The sequence below is a fragment of the Drosophila suzukii genome, chromosome 2L, assembly GCF_043229965.1.
Source record: "Drosophila suzukii chromosome 2L, CBGP_Dsuzu_IsoJpt1.0, whole genome shotgun sequence".
In the NCBI taxonomy this organism is placed as follows: domain Eukaryota; kingdom Metazoa; phylum Arthropoda; class Insecta; order Diptera; family Drosophilidae; genus Drosophila; species Drosophila suzukii.
Genome location: NC_092080.1, coordinates 20,167,805 through 20,186,483, shown reverse-complemented (window position 1 = coordinate 20,186,483; position 18,679 = coordinate 20,167,805).

Below are 18,679 nucleotides of genomic sequence, written 5' to 3'. Positions count from 1 at the left end.
TCAATTGATTGAGCTTTATTTGTGTTTGTGTGCGCTGGGAAAGGCAAAGAAGTTTTTTTAATTAAATTTGAGCGGATTTTAAAAGTCAGATGATTGTGCGATGCTCTTTGGGGGAAAGGACTGTTTGCTTCTCCTATTTCCGCAATTGTAACGCATTGATTTAATTAAATTATGCCAAGGCAAAAAGGAGGTCACTTTCCATAGTGGTATTGCATTTAATTAACAGCTTACATTAATAATTACTGTGCTTATTCTGATTTACACATTTTTAAACAAAAACAAAAGTAGCATTTTTGTTATTTTGGAAGTGGAATTAATTAAATCAGTTTGCCTAGATATGTAGATGTTGTTATTGAATTGGCTCTATGGCCAAAAATCCATGTTAAATTAGGAATGAAAACGTATATTTACCAACATACACATAAATGGCTACTCACCCTCTGAGAAGTTTTGATTTCCTGCCCAATAATGTTTAAATGAGAATTTAATTTTCTTTTAATTAGTAATTAGTAAAGCCAACAGTTAGGTTTCATGCTTCCGTTTTACCACAAGCTGATATACAAACAGAGTTCTTTAGTTTATTTATCCATATTTAGGAAAGATGTTAAGGTATTGTTGGAATTGAAACATTGACATCAATCAAGAAATTGGGAAAGTCATTAATTTTATAAATTGTTGTATATGCAATATTTGTTTAATGACGTATTCTTATAGATTTTATGCATTTAGAACGTATGGGGTAGCAGAATTATTTATTTACAGACTCGGTTTCTGTTAAAAACATAGAATCAAAGTGCCATAACCCATAAATGTTTTTTGCGGGGGTGTCAATGAAATATTTTTTGGAACACCCTTCGAAAAGCTTTTAGAACTTCGTTACTAAAGTGTAGAGTTCTAAAGCTCAGTATTACATTTTATGCTTTTAATGACACCTGAAGACTACCTTTGTATGACAGCCGAAGAACAGTATAAAAGTCAACCAACTGTTATACTTAAAATTTCTTAGTAATTTGGCGTTATACCGTTATAAATGTAATGTAACGTTTTTTTAAACCATATGACACATACTCCCACGCTTTTCTAACATTTATAACAAATAAGTTTTATGTAATGTAACGCAAAATTAAATTCAAACATATGACAAAAGTGGGAGTGAAAAATAATGTTATAATTATACATATAATTGTTATACATATGGTAAATCCTCCCTGTTTTTCTGGCTTTATACAGTTAAAAATAAGTTTCATGTAATGTAAAGTAAAATTATAATCTTCTATGCATATGTCAAATCTACACTTTCCTTAAAAGTGGGGGTGGAAAATAAAATAGTGTATAATTATAATCTTTTATACTTATGGTACATTCTCCCTCGTTTTTCTGGTGTTATACCGTTACAAAAATGTTACATGTAATGTAACGTACAAAAATACAATCTGTTATACATATGACAGATCCACATCTCTCTAAAAAGTGGGTGTGGAAAATAAAAGACATTCGATTCATTTTCCTTTGAGGGGAAACTCGAGTGACTCTTGTAACTGATTTGCGCTATTCATTCTTGGTTTGTCGTTTTTTCGTTGTTTGTCATTGAAGTACGAGCATTTGCGGAATTTAATTTAGTCGACTTTCATTTGCAGCAGAATGCAGAAAAAGAATGACAAGATAATAAATAGTTTGATTTGAATTGCTTCAGCTCCGTTTCAAGTTTTTTACTTTCAGTATTAGTGTTTTCTAAATAATGACTGTGAGCGGCAGATTGGTAAATTGATAGAAAAAGAATAGAGAAACGAGCAGAGACAATGAAATATCTTTTCGAAATATCTTTTACAACAAGTGTAATAAGAAAATTTGGAGCCAAGGTAATTACTTTTGTCTGAAATATTTTAATATGAACAATTTTATATATAGACTAGAATTCATTTAATTTTTGGAGTATCGGAACATACACTTAATGACAAAAATTCTATCAGGGACCTAAATTACATTTAATTTGCGACCTTTTTCAAAATTTGTACGGTTAGGGTTGAGGTAGGTACATCAATAGAAGATTTTCCCGAATTAATTGCTGTGTCATAATTATTTTTATTGAGCATATAAAATCAAATTCAAGAACGAATGATTATTTATTGCCCATCATGATTTTGATCCTTAGATTACATAAAAAATTGTTGAATCTATAGTATGAGAATTTGATTTTCAAGCTACATCAAATTTGACAGTAGCAAAACTCTCTTTCTTTCCTTCTTTTTAGCTTGATATGTGCATTAAAAAAAGGGATATCCGTCATTTTAAAAAATATAACAAAGAGTTGTATACTATTATGAAAATCCACTGAGGTAAACATTTTAGTCGAACTAATCCGTTCATAAATGTAATTGCTATTAAAAACACCTTCCGACACCATGTCAGCAATCCAAAGCGAGTCATATCATGCATATATCATTTTAAAAAATAAATTGCTCCGACTGTCTGTTCTGTGGCTAGCCAAAATGACCACAGCCAGCAGATGAAAGAGCGAAAAAAGTGTATAGTAACGGGGCTGGACTGTTGATTGGAAAAACTTAACAAGCACATTAACACGGAATGAAAAATACAGATTTCGCCGGTGGAGCGGCAAATTAATGAAATAAAACTTAACCTCAAATTTCATAATAAATGCCAAACCATTTTCTTTTTTCCGTGGGTGTGGGTGTGAGTGGGTGATGGCCAAAGTTTGGCATAAAACTTCCTGCTGGGCGGGCACACAAACGATTTACACTTGCGGTTTTTCCGAGCGCTGCTCGCTCTTTTTACTTTTACCTACCACCTAGACCAGAGTCAACTTTATTAAAAATCACTTAAAAATAACCGAAAATAGCTGGCAGAGTAACAGCCACGGCCGCAAATGATGACAATGATGGTGTGAAGGTAGCTGTGGCTTTCGATGGGTTTTCCGGGTGGCTAATGATGAAGTTTTCAGGGGGAAAATCGGGCCATGTCCATGATGATGTTGTTTGTTCGAGTCCCCTTTTGGCGGCTGTGGGCGTAAATTTAGCATAATTCAGGCAACAGCTGTTGCCACAAACGATAAAGGCCATGAATGGGAATACAGCAATCTCGCAGCCAGGACGATGATGGCCAGAAGCTCACCCGGCCACCCTTTTTGGCATTCCTTCTGGAATTCGCCATCAGCCACCCCCTTTCATCATCAACTGCTGCTGCTGCGGGAAAGTATATGGCAAATAAAGCTATTGGAATGTTTATAAACACACAAAAATTTTAGCACGACTTCATTTTTCAAATTCCAAGTTTACCACCCCCCCCAGTAAGGTGGCCGAAACGGAAGGGAAAGAAAGTACGAAGTGGTGGGAAAAATTGGGAGTTGAGAAGTCAGGAGCAGAGCCAAGTCGTCGCTGGCAGGTGTTGCATTGAATTAATGGTGCAAATGGCATTTCTATTGCCTGCGAAATTGAGTTGCAATAAATATTTATGCAGTAAAGTGAAAAATTGGCAAAGCAGGAGACAGCCAAAGGGAGCATTTCCACCCGGCCATGTATGCGTGTGTCTAAGTATGGAATCAAAGTTGGCCCGTCCAGGCGTTGGCCAGAATGAATATTCCCCATTATTTAACTTCATTTTTCAATCGCCTTTTCACCCCCAGTCTTCCCTTGGTGGGGTTTTTGTTTGGGTCTGCGTCCTACGACGCATCATTCCGAATGCGATGCATATGGCCCGAAGAGTCTATTAATATTCATATATCGGCTCCCTGCCAAAAGTCGACCAATCAAATGCAGCAGGCGCCAAATGCAAACACAGTCTGTGTTGGTGGCAGGCAAACAAATGTGGGATGGCTAATAAATGGCAGATTTAACCTCGAAGAATGTTGTGAAGTTCATCTGGTCTTATTTATAAAAGCGAAAATGTGACAATATTCCCATGTACTTAGGGCATTTTCTCAAATTGTGTCTATACAATATGATATTAAATTGAAAGTAAGCACTTATAAAAATTGAAATTCATTTTAATATACAATCTAAAGCCAAATATGAATATTTTATTGACCTAAAATAAAACATCACATACCTATATATAAAAAATAAGTAATTCTTTTTATAGTTTTTAATATTAAGCAGGTAATTATGTTGTAATGTGGGTTCTCTTAAATAAATAAATAAGAACTTAAGTAACATCAAGTAACGTAAGTAAAGATCTAATTTCGGGATCGTATTGTATGATAGGAAAATTTCCGAGCTTTAAAAATATTTCCCTAATTAATCTCATTCCTGAGTGAGATATAACCGAAGTGATATCCCAGATTCAGCCGTTAGTTTGCATATGATTGGCAGGGAGGTAAGGGAAATTGGTAACCTCGTTTCCCTTTCTGCGAGCTTGGCCAACTTGGTTCGCTCCCACTGACGACAGTGAAGGCAACGATGTCGTTACCATTTTGTCTGCCATTACGTTGGAAAAAATCTGTCAATTACAAGCTGGGGAAGCGAAAAAGCGTGTCTATCACACAGTCCACTCGGAATCGGTTCAGAATCGGTCTAGTCCAGAAGACCGGGCCAAGCAGTCGGGAAAATCAGGCAAGCAAACAAACAAATCCATGGGAGTGGGCCAAGTGATGTGAGGATAGGTAGGCGCAGAGCCGAAGATGAGGGTTTTCAGAGGAAAGGAATGGCAAAAGGACGAAAACGAGACAGTGAACTGACCGCGACAGGTTGCATGTCCAATGTTTCTGGACCTGCTGCTCAGCCCATCCTACATCACTTATTCAATTTAACCGATTTTTTGTTTTCGTCTGGGATTGAACCAATGGACATTTAAGGCAGGGGTTTTCAAGGTAAATCCTTGAAAATTAAAATACTCACAAAAATTAAAACCTTCTTCGTTTCGTGTCAAAAAATAATATGTTTTATGATTTACTTATAACACTCTTTTAATATTCTTAACTTCTAACTTATGAGTACTTGATTGTTACAATTTGTTGTTCGCCAATTTTGATAAAGATTCTCTGTGCCCTGTTATCCCTAAATGGCAACAGCTCGTGGTAATGGCCAAGAAAAGGACAATGAAAGCAAAAGGAATAAGGGACTAGAATGGGAAGACAATCGAGAAAATAAAGCATGTCGGCATTATTCCCTTCTAAGGGGACTACACAGACAAACGTTGAAGCGAATTGTGCACTATTTTACACTTCTTTTCATTGGCGTAGAAACGAGGACTTGGCAGGCTCGGTTTGTTTTCCAGCAAAAGTCTGACAAACCTGTCACGTGATTGCTCAACTGAAACTTGGCCCAACTGGACACCAAAGTTGGCGGTCAGGGGTGGAGGGCCGATTTTTAACGGGGGATTGAGTTATGGGTAATACGAAAATATCTATAAAGTCATTTAGTAACTTAATAAAACCAATAAGTATTTTACTCTCAAATGTGGCCATAAAGTTTTTGTGAAATATTATTTAAATATATATTTAATAAAAAGTAGGTATACATTTGATTTAACGTAGACCTATATAATACATTATTAATCTTAAGACTTAAAATTATTAAAAATGGCACTTTACCTGCTATCAGAATTCATGTAACTATTTTCAAGTGAAGCAGGTTAAGTTTAGACCTGGTTGGCTGGTAATATTATTAATCCCAGGGCTTTATGTAAGGCCGGCTGGCAATAAGATCCTGGCGCCAGCACCTGCAAGCCATCCCTCCTCAGTTTGAAAGCGCCTAGTCCCTGGCTCTGTCGTCGCCGTGGGAGAACTGTTAACGGGGAAAAACAAAAATGAAGAGCCCGGGAGAATCCTTTTCGCCCATCCCTCTACTACGCAATCCACAGGATGGGCCTCTGCTGTTCCTATGTCATAGTCATAGCCATGGCGACGATATTTTTCTAGTGGCTGAAGCTTTTAATTGAATTTTCCGCTATTTACGGGCTGAAAGAGACGCTTAAAGAAGGCAAAAGGAGCGCTGCGAATTGGCTTAGAGGGAATCGGAAGGTAGAGGCACTGACAAGCCGCCAACTGAAAAATATGGCGCTGAAAAGTTAAAGAAAAGCTAGAGTTGCCTGGCAAAGAACGCCGAGAAATTATTTATCGTATAAACATTGTCCGATTTTTCTTTCCACCTTCACAAGAGCCCCCAAAGGCCTGTCCAGGGATTTCCTTTATTAACATTTAAGCAAAACAAAAAATTAACAAGAACTGCCAGAAACCCTTTTACAATAGAACTGTACCATTATTTTATTTTGCTCTTGCTGCCGAGTAATTATTGTGAAAAGTTTAATTTCCCCAAGATCTTAGATGAATTCATCTGGGGAAAACCGTCTGTCGCGGGAATATAATGGGCAGGTACTTGCTTAATTGTTGCCCAATACGAAAATTGGTTGGGTATCATGTTTCAGTAGCCCACTTACCCCAAGAGAGTCGTAGGCTTTTGCCTAAAAATACAAATCACAGTCCAAGCCAAAGATAATTGACAAGGGAAAATGTATTCTGGCTTTTGCTCACTCGTAAGCCGACCAGAACTCTCGAATATTCCGGAGTTGACAGTTGTCCATCAAACCATTAGGCTAAAAACAAATAAAACCGACTTCAGACCACAGTCGGTCTCTCTCTCTAATTAGAAGTCGGCTATAAGCCAATATTTTTCAATATCCCAGTAACGACCTGGCAATGCTGGCTTCGTTCTTGACCAACGCACAAGCACAAAGGTATGTACGTATATATCACTTATTAATAATCAAATGCACTCGATGAGCATATATCTTAATTTTTGGCAATTGGAATTAGACCACAAAGGCATACAGAGCCGAAGAGTCCGGCCAAGGAAGTCTTGACCGTTTGGTTTGGCCTTTGTTTAAGCTTTTGTCTGAATACTCTATCTCATAAAATGACATTTATGAGATGTAGAGTCAAATGAAACCGAATTTAACTGAGGCTGTAAAATTAAATTTGCAAGTAATCAACTTACGCTGGATTCAATCGTCTCTGCTCCCTTAAATCACTTAAAATAAGGTATTTATCGGAATAATATTTTCACAGTCTGCCAACAATTTTCTCTCCTCTTCAAACTCCATATACACTTGAATCAAGAAACTTTCAAGAGAAATCGTTTCCGAAAAACAAAGCATTCTCCCAACTCGGCACTAACCAATTCGGTAGCTTCGTTTACTTGTTTTACATTTATTATTATTTTTTGTGGCCAGAGGGGGTGTGTTATTTTTGGGCGAGTCCTGAACATTCGGTTGTCATCTCGACTGTCGTCTCGTTTGTTTGGTATTGTGCAAGTGCTTGCACTTTGTTTATCAGTCTTGGTAGCAGAGACCCTGTTCCTGAAGTGCTGCAGGATCTCCAGGAGCTCTCGTCTCCTCGTCCTCGTCCTGCCCGGCTTGTTGCTACAAAAGTACACGTAATTGGGCTAATGGATATTTCGGTACTAACACAATTTTGCTAATAAAGTTCGCAAACACACACATAGGCCGAAGGACGAAAGGACTAGCAGGACATAGGCGTCTGCGGCAGCTACTCTGAAAGTGTGGCGGCATAAGCAAGGCAGTCCAGTGCAAAGCAAAGGAAAGGAAAGGACACTGGACTGCGGACAACAAGGACATCTCTGCGGAAGGAGTAGTCCTGCCTGGACAACAGCTGCAGCAGGTTGTCTGCGATTTTTCGACCGGTCTCACCCACAGCTGCAACTGCCTATCAGCTACATTTTTGCCTATATTGGGCCGTAAGTGCGTCTCTATGTTTTTGTTGACAACTCCTTACTGGCCGCACAAACACAGGAATTTCCCACACAGGCACAAAATACCAGCTCACAGGGCCGAGAGCCGCACTCTGATTTACATAGCCAAGGATGTAGGATGTAGGATGTGGGATGTGGGATGTGGGATCCAGGATGCAGGAAGCCATAGATTTAGTTTTGCAGTCAGAGCATACAGGCCGGATGAAAAGTAATGGGGCAGCGTGGTCAAGGTGCCTCGAATGCCAATAAATGAATCGCCATCGATATCCTTACGCATTTCCAAAGTAGCCTCTTTAATTAAAAGCTAAATTTATTGAAAATCGGCATTTCATGTTGTTTTAGCCTTTGGCTAGTGGTATTCGATATACTTGTTTAAAAAGTGTAGATATGTGTAAATTGATTTCCAGTTCACTTTAATAGCCAAGAAAATAAACAAAAACTTTTATTGTTGGTCAAATGTATTTCAATTTCTGTGATTAAAATGGGCTGTGTAACTTAACTTTTAGTTCAATGCAATGTACTTTCAATATACGTTCAATAAAAATGAGACCATTAAATTTAGTATTTATTTAAAAATATTGTGTTCACACGCTGTTGACAATTTGATAAATCCCATTTTATACAGGAAATTCTAACTTAGTTGTATATAAGAGGCCGTTTAAATGATTTCTGTATTGAAATTGATTAGAGCTGTGACAGTTTCCCCAGTTTCTAATTGCACTTGCCAATTGTGGATGGCAATTTGAGTCGCAGGAAATCGTGCGGCAGCTGGAAACTGGGATCACATCGAATTCCGAATTATACATAAAAGGCCCCCGATAAATTCACGTCGACTAGACTTGCAGCCTTCTTGATGGCGCCTGCCGTTTACTTTTCACCACAGACTGTGGCTGGTTACCGCAAAAGGAGGCAGCATCCCTGCTCCTGTGGCCCCTGATCCTTCGATCCTGCGATATGGGTAGATGGTGCGTGAGCAGTTTGCACTATATGCCCAAGTTTGTTTTGCAGATGAGCGTTGGGTGAGTGTGCGTGTTTGGTTGGAAACCCCCCGCTCGTATCTTCAGTGGAAATTTCCAAAAATTTCGATGCCACACATTCTGTGGGGGATTGCCGAATGGAGTGGATAGGTGGATAGGTGGATAGGTGGATAGGTGGATGGCTGGATGCATGTCCTTCAGCTGGCTTTGACTCTCCTCTCGGCTGGCTGGGCTCCTTCAACCACAAACAAAACCCATCCAAGCAGCTAAACTCACACCCCCAAGACCCCTGGCTCCCACTCGCCTGCTCCCGATTCCATTTCCCATTTTGCAGTAGTTAAACTCAATTATTATGCAAAGTCAACAATGTCTATTTGTGCCACCAAAAAGGTGAAGTCTACTGCCGGGAGAGGAGCTCAGGCTCACTAGCAGGGAACTGGGAGTGGGGAAAACTGGGGCTGTATACCCATCACGACCAAATGCATTTAAATACATTTTGATTTGCAGTTAAAGTGAAAACTTGAAACGTGTTCAGAGCTACGTGGTGCGGTTATCTTCCGCCTGCTATTCTCTCACCCTGGGAAGTGGATTTTCGAAAGGCCCCCCATACCATCCCATCTCATCTCATCCCAGCTCAGTCCCACAGAGACGCTCACAGATGACAAATAATTTGTGCAGTTTTATTGAAAATGTTTGACTTTCGTTGCCGGTTTTTGCAATTTGCCCAAAAAACTTGTCGCGATCCGCTTGACTTCTTGGGAATATTGCTTGAAAAAGAGGTTGCGAATGGGGTAGATGGTTGTTGGGTGTTTAAAATGGTTTTAATCGGGAGTGCTAAAGAAATCCCCAAGTGTTTGAAATCACTTGAAGAGCTAGCTCACGTAATTGATTGTTTTTACTTTTCTATTTATATTGACATTAAACATTAAATATATACTTCAATGCGGTAAATGATGGTAAAGATCAGGAATATTTTGTTTTACCCTTGAATACTTAGCAAATGAATATAAAATATTTTTAATTTTTTTTTAAATGTTTCTAAGGCTTTGAATATTTTTATTAAATTTCTTGTATATTTTGTTTAGTACTTCTTAGAGCACTCACCATTCGACGTTGAAATCTGAATCCCTGCGTAGTTTTGTCTAGTCCTGCCGTTTGCTGTACTTTTGCTAACAATAAGTTTTTAAGTAGTTTGACATTTGAACTTGCATATACTTTTGAGCGCAATAAAAATGCGCAGCTATCCGGAAATAAGAGACGCAACAAAACAAATAAGCAAAGGCACAAAATGGTGGCCCCACTTCCGCCCGGGCCGCTTTCCCCCGCACTTTCTCCCACTTCCTGCTCTGTGTCCATGCGAAGTGATGGCGGTGGAAAGGGCCAAACTTTGTCAGCGAAAAATTGCGGCGCAGTTTATTGCAAAAGTTCATTACAGTGCAAATGTTGCCAGTCTTGGTTAAGAGGAGAAAGGGAGCGAGGGAAAGTTAAGGACGAGGGAAAGGACCCGGGAACGCCTTTAAGTCTTCTTTGTCTTTTGAGTTGTTTAATTATAAAGTGCGAAAAATGTTTGCATACTTTTCGGCTGTCTGTGACACTGATGAAGAGCAGAAGACAGCAGAGGAGGAGCCGAGCAGGTGATGCAAAGTTGGCCTCTATTTTTGCACTTTTTTGCACTTTTTTGCTATTTACTCCATGAGTAGCGGGCTGTGGCAAAGTTGGTAACTAATTTGCATTTTCTCATCAACGCAGCCCCGCCTGCATAACTAATATGAGCAGGGAGATTGATGGGGAAAGGGGCATGTGCAGGGCTTAAAATATTATAAATAGTTTGGCTGCGATTTTGCATAGTTATGTGCAGAGAGAGAGCGGAGTCACTGAGGATGGAAATCGGGGATCAGGGAACAAGGACATAGAATCCGGTCCCGGGCATTAGTGCTCACGTCAATCATACGACATGTGGTCCGCTCGGCCGGGGCAATTTATCATTAAATGTGTTCGAGAGGCTCGGTAGATCCTGCACACTTGATAAATGAAGTCCTCACTGCGGTTGCTGTTTTTTTTTCGGGGCTTTCGCTTTTTCCAATTTTTGTTTTACGGTTTTGTTTTATGGTCGCTTTATGCAAATGAGCGGGAAGAATTTTCCATTTGTAGTTCCCCACTTTGGTTTGGTTTTTTCCCTTGACTAATAGAATGTCAACTTCGCCTGGGAGCGGGATAAAGGTGTTGGGCAATCTGGAAAAAAGGTGTTGATTAATGACAAAAAAAGCTGGTCAAGGGACTGCCAATCTGCTTAGTGATTGAAATATCTTAAATGTGCTTGCTGGATTAGAACGTAAAAGTGATTTAAATAAAGTTGGTTCCATTTCAACAATAAATGAAAAACTGGTTTTTGTTCACTTCTTTTAACTTTCCTTTTCATTTTAGTATATTATTCTTGTATAACTTTGCCTGCAAAAATAATATTTCCAGTAAACTTTACCTCTCTATCCCATTTTGTGTATCTTACATTCAGCTTTCAACAACAGTTTATCACATGGTCACTCCTATCAATGTAAGCAAAAATATGCATTTTATCCCATCAATTCAATCCATTCGCTGTCAACTTAAATCTTTATTAAATGTGTATTTTTTAAATGTATATTTTTACACAAATTGTTAAATCCACTTCGCGTGATTGTCGCAAAAACAAACTTTTTGTTTTAAAAACAATTTCCCGCTAACAGCCGGTCAAAACCTTTTGCCTTTTTTAATTGATAGCCCATTTTTTCGACCCACTCATTTCGGTTTGCTTTGTTTCGATGGAATAAAATATTCATTTCACCGAGACCGATTTCAATTTAACGGTTCACGTTTATAAACTCATAACTTTTATGGACTAATTCGTGATGGCTGCGCTTGCCAAAGTAAATAAATGCGACCCTAAAAAGTTTACGATTTATACGCGACTTTTGTCGTCCCACGACGGCCAATAACTTTTACCAACAGTATTTTAACGCTAATTAAATTTCGAAAAGCAAATCATCGGCGGCGGCCATAAGTCATGCATACCAAATGAATTGAGTTTGGCGGATTGGCACGGATCTCACGAATTCTCATCGCCCCAAACGGTGATTAGGTTTTGTTTTTATTAATAATTTTCCAGCTTCTACCAATTGTTTTTATTTAATTTCTTGAGCTACGCGCTCGATTGGCCCTGTCTTATGGTTCGGGGGCCGGCAGCCAAGTCAGAAAGAAGAGCGAAAAAAAGGTCCTGGAACAACAGGTGTCCCAGGAACAGGCTTCCGAGACAGGCAATCAAAATGCCAGGGCATACACTAATCAGCTTGAGGACATGCGGCAAATTTTCTAAGAGAGCAGCTGTGCTTTTTTACCTACGGGTTACACTGCGGATTTCTTAGTAATAGTAAGTAAATAAATAAATATTACTTAAAATATATAGTATTTTACTTTAATATGTCTGAATAACAGGGCTTCTTCCCAATAAGTATTCCTCATGTATTGTAAGAAAATTTAATTATGTGTTTTAAAAGATTATTTTTTAATTGGCTAAGTTATGCATCTTCCCTATTATAACAACATAAATGACTTGAAGCACACCTACTTAAAACCTATTCTTAGTAAACATCCCTATTCCGATCAAACCAGGTCAGATTGTTATTCCCAGGCAGATACCACCGTGTAGCTTTTGAAGGACCTTTCTCATATCTAAGTATCCCATCATATCCATCATACCCCGCGCTAAAACACACATAGAGGATGGGATGGCAAGTGTAACAATGAAGTGGAGTAGGCACTTGAGGCGAGCACTTGCAGAGAGCGAGAACATTGGCATAAGTACCGCTCAAGGCGGTTACAAGCCAGGTGGTACACCCACCATCCCAAAGACCCAGCCTTTAGACCCCTGCCCCACCCACCTTGTCCCCTTTGGCCATATCTTTCACACGCTGTTTATATTTGCATACATTTAACCTGCGGCCTGGCTCGGTGTATAAATGTTTTTCCCCGACTTTGTTGTTAGTGCGGATAGGCAGAGATTTGTTTTTACAACTTTGTTGTTTCTATCCACGAGCATATCGAAGTTACAGATACACCATGTCTGCATTTGCATTATTTATGCGTTTTTTTGGGGAAAGGTGCGGGTGTACTTAGGTATTACCATTGATATTTTACCGGAACCATGTAATATTTTCTGCTTAATTAAAAATGCCCAAGAAGAGCCAGTAGAGGAAAATTAAAAGTTATTATATTGTCATATCTGAACCTTATGAAGGCATCCGTTATGCTGAAATATTAACGATTACAGCTCTTAGGATCTTTTGATTTATGTAGACCTTTGTAGACCTCGCTTAGCTACATGGAGATTCCATTTTATCTGCTCCACTCCCGTAAAAAACCCACAGGTGCACGCAGGACACAGAACTCGATTGGGATCAGGACATTTATCACAACCCGTCAGAGCATCAAAAAGCGAGCGGAGCCACTTTCCCGTTTTCTCATATCGGAAAAACGAATTGGGTCGCGAAACAGTTGCCTTGCCACTTTCCATTCTCTTTTTGGCCTCTGCGGTAAAGGAAAATATTTACACAATCAATTGAATTTTATTGTAAAATTTATTTTTATGAATTATTAATGACTTTTACTTGGCACCGTTGCCGTGACGGCAGAGAGTATGCTTCTTATCTGAATCCATTTATCCGAATATCTGCCATCGCAGAGCCAACCGCATTTATTTCAAGAATTTGTGGAATTTTCCGCATTTTGGCCGACAAATAATCGATGGCCAAAGGGTGACTTAAATATGTCGGATATGTGTGTAAATATTTTAGCAATTTGCGGTCTGCCAGGTTAGTCAATTTGTATAAGTTACCGAACCCGTGTTCAGGTATAAATTGTAAGTGTTGTTTTTACTCATCAAGCTCTAAAAATTAAGACCAATTCATTTGCACGACAATTTTCTGGGTAGCAGCTGCTCGTAAAAGACCGAGTAGCCTTTGGGGCAAAATTTTTCAAATAAATATAACACTTTGCTTGAAAGTCAAGCTCAGTCTTAGTTTGAATCTTTTGTGGATCTTATGCTTCAGGCTAGGATTGTGTTAAATAGATTCACAATTTTCGGTAATTGTAAATTGTTTTGATTACATCAGTTGAGCAAGGAACTGAGATACTTAAAGCACTTGACTTACCTCACTTTTTGATAAACAAATTAATTTTTAATTAAATATATTTCAACAGACTTTTCAAAAGCAAAACTATGGCTAAAAGTTGTTATGGTCCAGAAATTATTATTATTATTATTCGCATTCGTGTGACAATCATATTTAAGCTTATAAGGATTAATCACAACCAAATGTCTGTTTCAGTTGGATAATACTCGCCATGAAAGGGCCAAAACAATTCTTCGAGTCTGGAACTGCAAATCAGCTTTTGGCCAACAAGTTAAGTGAATTTCTACAGTTCATTAGCCATGATGTTCATCTGATGCATGTTTTGCTTAGATGGTTTCTGCATGAATTCCAAAAGCTTATAACCCTGGAGGATTGAATTTGAACTACGAGAATCTATGTTTTAATAAGGTTTCCACACACCTGAGATGTATTTGCATTGTTCAAATTGAAAATCGTTTTGTGTGCATGTTTATTTGACAAGGCTTACTGTTTTATTCAAGTGGTTTGCTGCTAACAACAAATTTTAAGAAATTTGAACAAATAATTATTATTTGGTAGTATTTACTTTATTTCTAAAATTATTTTCTAGGGATTCCTTAACTGAGAATTGAGTTTTACTCGTGACTTAACAGATAGCCTCATTTGAGCTGCTATGTTACAATATATCAGGAATAAAATGCACTCAAAAACTTGCGAGTGCTCTTTTAAGCTTGAAATACATTTTAAATTAACTCTTTGAGCTGCAATGTTAACGTTTATGCAGTCCACAGCTCACTCGAAAACTTGAGAGTGCTCTTTTGAGTTAGAAATACCTTTACAAATATTCTCAAACAAATCAAAAATCTCTTTGGAGTGAAATGTTCTCAAATTTTACGAACTGCTATTCGTTCACTAGCTCAATTTCCCGAGTCCTTAGCTTTCTCTTTCCCAGTTTGGCCGAAGATAGGAACTCACCACTGAAGAGAGTGTTTCTCCAATCACTTTCTCTTAACTCTCTCCAAAGCTCACTCAATGGGTCATCGGGAAGCTTTGAGTCACTCGGATTTAGCAGCTGAACTTCAAATTTTGGCACATTTTTTAGTACAAAACGTGTGGGGCACGTGAAATTTTATTTATTTATTGCGTTTATTTTACCATCTATTTTCTGGCGCTGCGGAGAAAGCTTGAATTTTGCTATTCCACTTTTACAACTGGTTTTTTTTTGTTTTTGCTATCTTTTTTTATTTTTGAGCAAAGAAAAGTGCAAATAGAGTTGGTTTTACTTTTCATCTGTGTGGATTTTGCTTTATTTATTTGCACTCACGATTGATAAATGAAATTCGGCCTGAATCGTACGCAAAACTATCTGCTATTCATGGCCGTGCCGGCGAAGGTCCTTTTGGCCTGGCTTAGACATGTTAATTTCGACTTAATGCTGTTTAAGTTAAGCCTCAATATTTGCGCCTAATACGCATACATGTGTAATGAATGTAGGCGCTTAGTCACACACGCACACAGGCGCACTCAAATATGAGTGACTTACATGTGTAAGTCGGTAACACGACGAAAACAGATGCTATCTTGCATACATTTAGGCGCACAGGACAGTGGGTTTTTGGCCAAAATAAGGCTGGGATTGGTACTGGGAACTGGAACCAAGGCGTCAGTCACGTGCGTCCCCAAGGGGGGGTGGGGGGTGGATGGACAAAAGGGGTAAAGGGGGCAGGGGCGGGGGCGGACCCATTCGGGTCAGTGACGTAGCCTGTGGAGCGATAAGCAAACATTGTCCATCAAAAACACACCAATGCCACCTACACACACCCCCAAAACACCGCATTGTATTGAGCATGACATATTTGTCGATTTGCAAATTTATGTCGGGCTGCCAGCTGACCATTCCCCACTGTTCCACTGTCCCAGGACCAACAGGACTAACAGGACTCCCAGGACATTGGCTTAGATCGAGCCAAAAACACAGCCAGCACAGCACAACCCGGTCATAAAACAAGGACTCCGAAATTAAATTAAACAATTTATGAATAAAATATCTGTCCGGCTGGGAGCCCTATTTAAATGAAACCTGACTCAAGCAATGAGCTCTTCTGCTTTTTAAGACCAAATTAAATATTTAAATTGCTTTTTAAATGTGTATTATTGGCATTAATGATTTTATGAAACTTTATGATGCCTTCACTAAGATGTGAAAATTGCAAATAAAGCTTGGCCAATACTGATAAGCTAATAGTAAACACGCAGAGAGAATTCTGACGTTCTCAAATGAGTTGAAAATGTTCTTAAAAATAGATCGATATTTTTGAAGTATAAAATGTTATTTACTTTGTTTATCACAACAACAAAACTTATGTTGTTAAACAATCTCAACTTAACTTTTCTCTTCTCACTATTATAATATTGAGAACATTGACATCAAAACTTACTTACACTGTTTTTAAGAAACAATGTTCTCAATTCAAGAACAATGTACTTTAATATTTCTCTCTGTGCAGGTATTTGCCTAACTAAACTGGTTCATATGACATTTAAAACAGACTTTACAAAATATCATCAAGATTCTATGATCAATACTGAAATGAGAAAGATTTAGAAGGTTTTATTTTTGGTAAGCTTTTTCAAGAAACAATTGCAATTTTGTCTCTTAAATTGAATATGTTACATACCTAAAACATTCCCCTGTATTTGCAAACAAATTAATTAAAAACCCAATGAATAATGCAAATTATACATAGAGGAAACTAAAATTGCCAATTAGAAAATAGATTAAAAAACGAAAAACAAGCTTTAAAAATTAAATTTGTGTTTAAAACGCCCTCTTTTCCCCAGGGGAAATACTTCCGGCCTCACTTTAATATTGGATAGTTTTCGATGGCATCAGTTTAATAGCCGCGAACAATGCAACGCCCTCCTGCGAACCCACACCCTCATAGAGCCAATGACTTTTACAAGCGCTTTGCATAAAATTATTCAATTACATTTTAATGTGGGATACTTTAGGCTGATTTGCGCACACGGCCCACTAACACAGCCGCAAAAAGCAAACACTTACTTGGGCACGTTCGCACACTCACACTCAAAACCCCCTCCCCCCCACACACACACACACACTCGATGCTGCCCACTTCATTAAAAATCCTGTCAATACTTATTAAACTCAAAAATCAAATCAATTTTGCGCTATAATTACAAAAATGTCTGCCGCCGGTCGTAAAGTGCTCACCAATACAAAGGATATGGCACGTATTTTCGACTGCATGTGCAGGCGTATAATACCAACACATAAACAAAACAAATGTCAATTAAAAAGTAAAAATTGCTAGAAAATGGCGCTCGACCTGGCTAAAACAAAAGAACTAAAACCAGCCAGGACAGACAGGAGATGGTGGAAGGGAGGGGGATCCTGTGAGGCTGCCAGGACGACTGGCTTTGAGTCCTGCATTCGACAAGCAGAAGCTTTTGGCATTTGTCGTGCATTTTGTGTGAGCGCACAAAACTTTTTCGGCCAATGCCAAGCGAACATTTTTCAACGCCACCGCTTCTGCTGCCAGTTTTCCCGACTTTTCCGAGGCCCAGTTTTTCCCCCATCTGCGTTTTTGGCCGTTGTTGCTCTTTTCGCTTTTCCCATTGCCACTGCACAATTGGTACGTGTACCGACCATTGCTCTGCATTTGGCCAGGTTTTCGGTTAAGTTCGCGGAGGTGGAGCGCCAGATTGGGACTTAGTTAGTTACAGTGAAAAGCGGCTAAGTGGCAGCGGAAGAGTTAAATTAGTGACAAAATTGGTGAGTGGATGACGCCGGTGAATGGGGGCCGGGGGTCTGTCAGCCACCGGGGAGCAGGGCAGTGGCCTACCCCATCTGGCCAACTGATCAAAGGACAACTGGCCCCCGTCGGCTGGTCCTGTGCTGATTAAAACAGGGACAAAAGCCGATGCTCCATGCCAGATGACCGAAAAGGAAGGCAAATCTCAGATGGTTCACAAATCAATAAACAATGAAAAACTCTCAAATCGTGGATTAGCTCCGCATGTGCAAAACTACTCAGCTCATTAGATGATGGTACCTTCCAGATTCTACGGTATTTAAAAAGAAGCCTCTAAACACTCTTATCTTTAACATTTTACCCTGATTTTTAGAAGGAATATGAACGAATCTTAAATTACAATTACAGTTAAAGGTTTATGTATTAAATTATAAGTTATCTACAAAAGTAAATCCATTTAGAAATTATGTTTATTTGAAATCCCTTATTAGAGCTTAAGTTTTTTCACTTTTTCTATTTTATTGCTTAGAAATATTTAAGTTTTGGATTGAAGACTGTATATCATATCCTCAATATCAACAGCTTTAAACATTTTAAGATTACATTATGATATAGATATATCATATGTGATATAATTGTAAATTTTTTGTCATTCCAATAGTAGAACAGTCTAGAAATTAAGTCTTCTATTAGAGCTTAAGTTGATACACTTCTTTCGTTTGTTGCTTAAGAATGTTTAAGTTTTTGATCGCAGACTGTATGTCTTCTATATCAAGAACTTTTAACATTTTTAGATCACATTATTATATTAATATATCATAATATATATATCAAAAGTAAAGAAACTGTTTAAAGAAATAAATATATTTTCCTATAGGAACATGGCTGTTTTAACTCTTAAGAATCAAAATCTTTTTACTTTTTAACAGAAGAAAGTTCGTATATGAAAAGTGCGTTATTATATGTGTATATGTGTAATTTTTTTTTTCGAAAAACATGGGTTTTTAGATACCTTGTATAGTAAATGGGATGTTTTATTTGGTTTGTGCATTCCACATTCA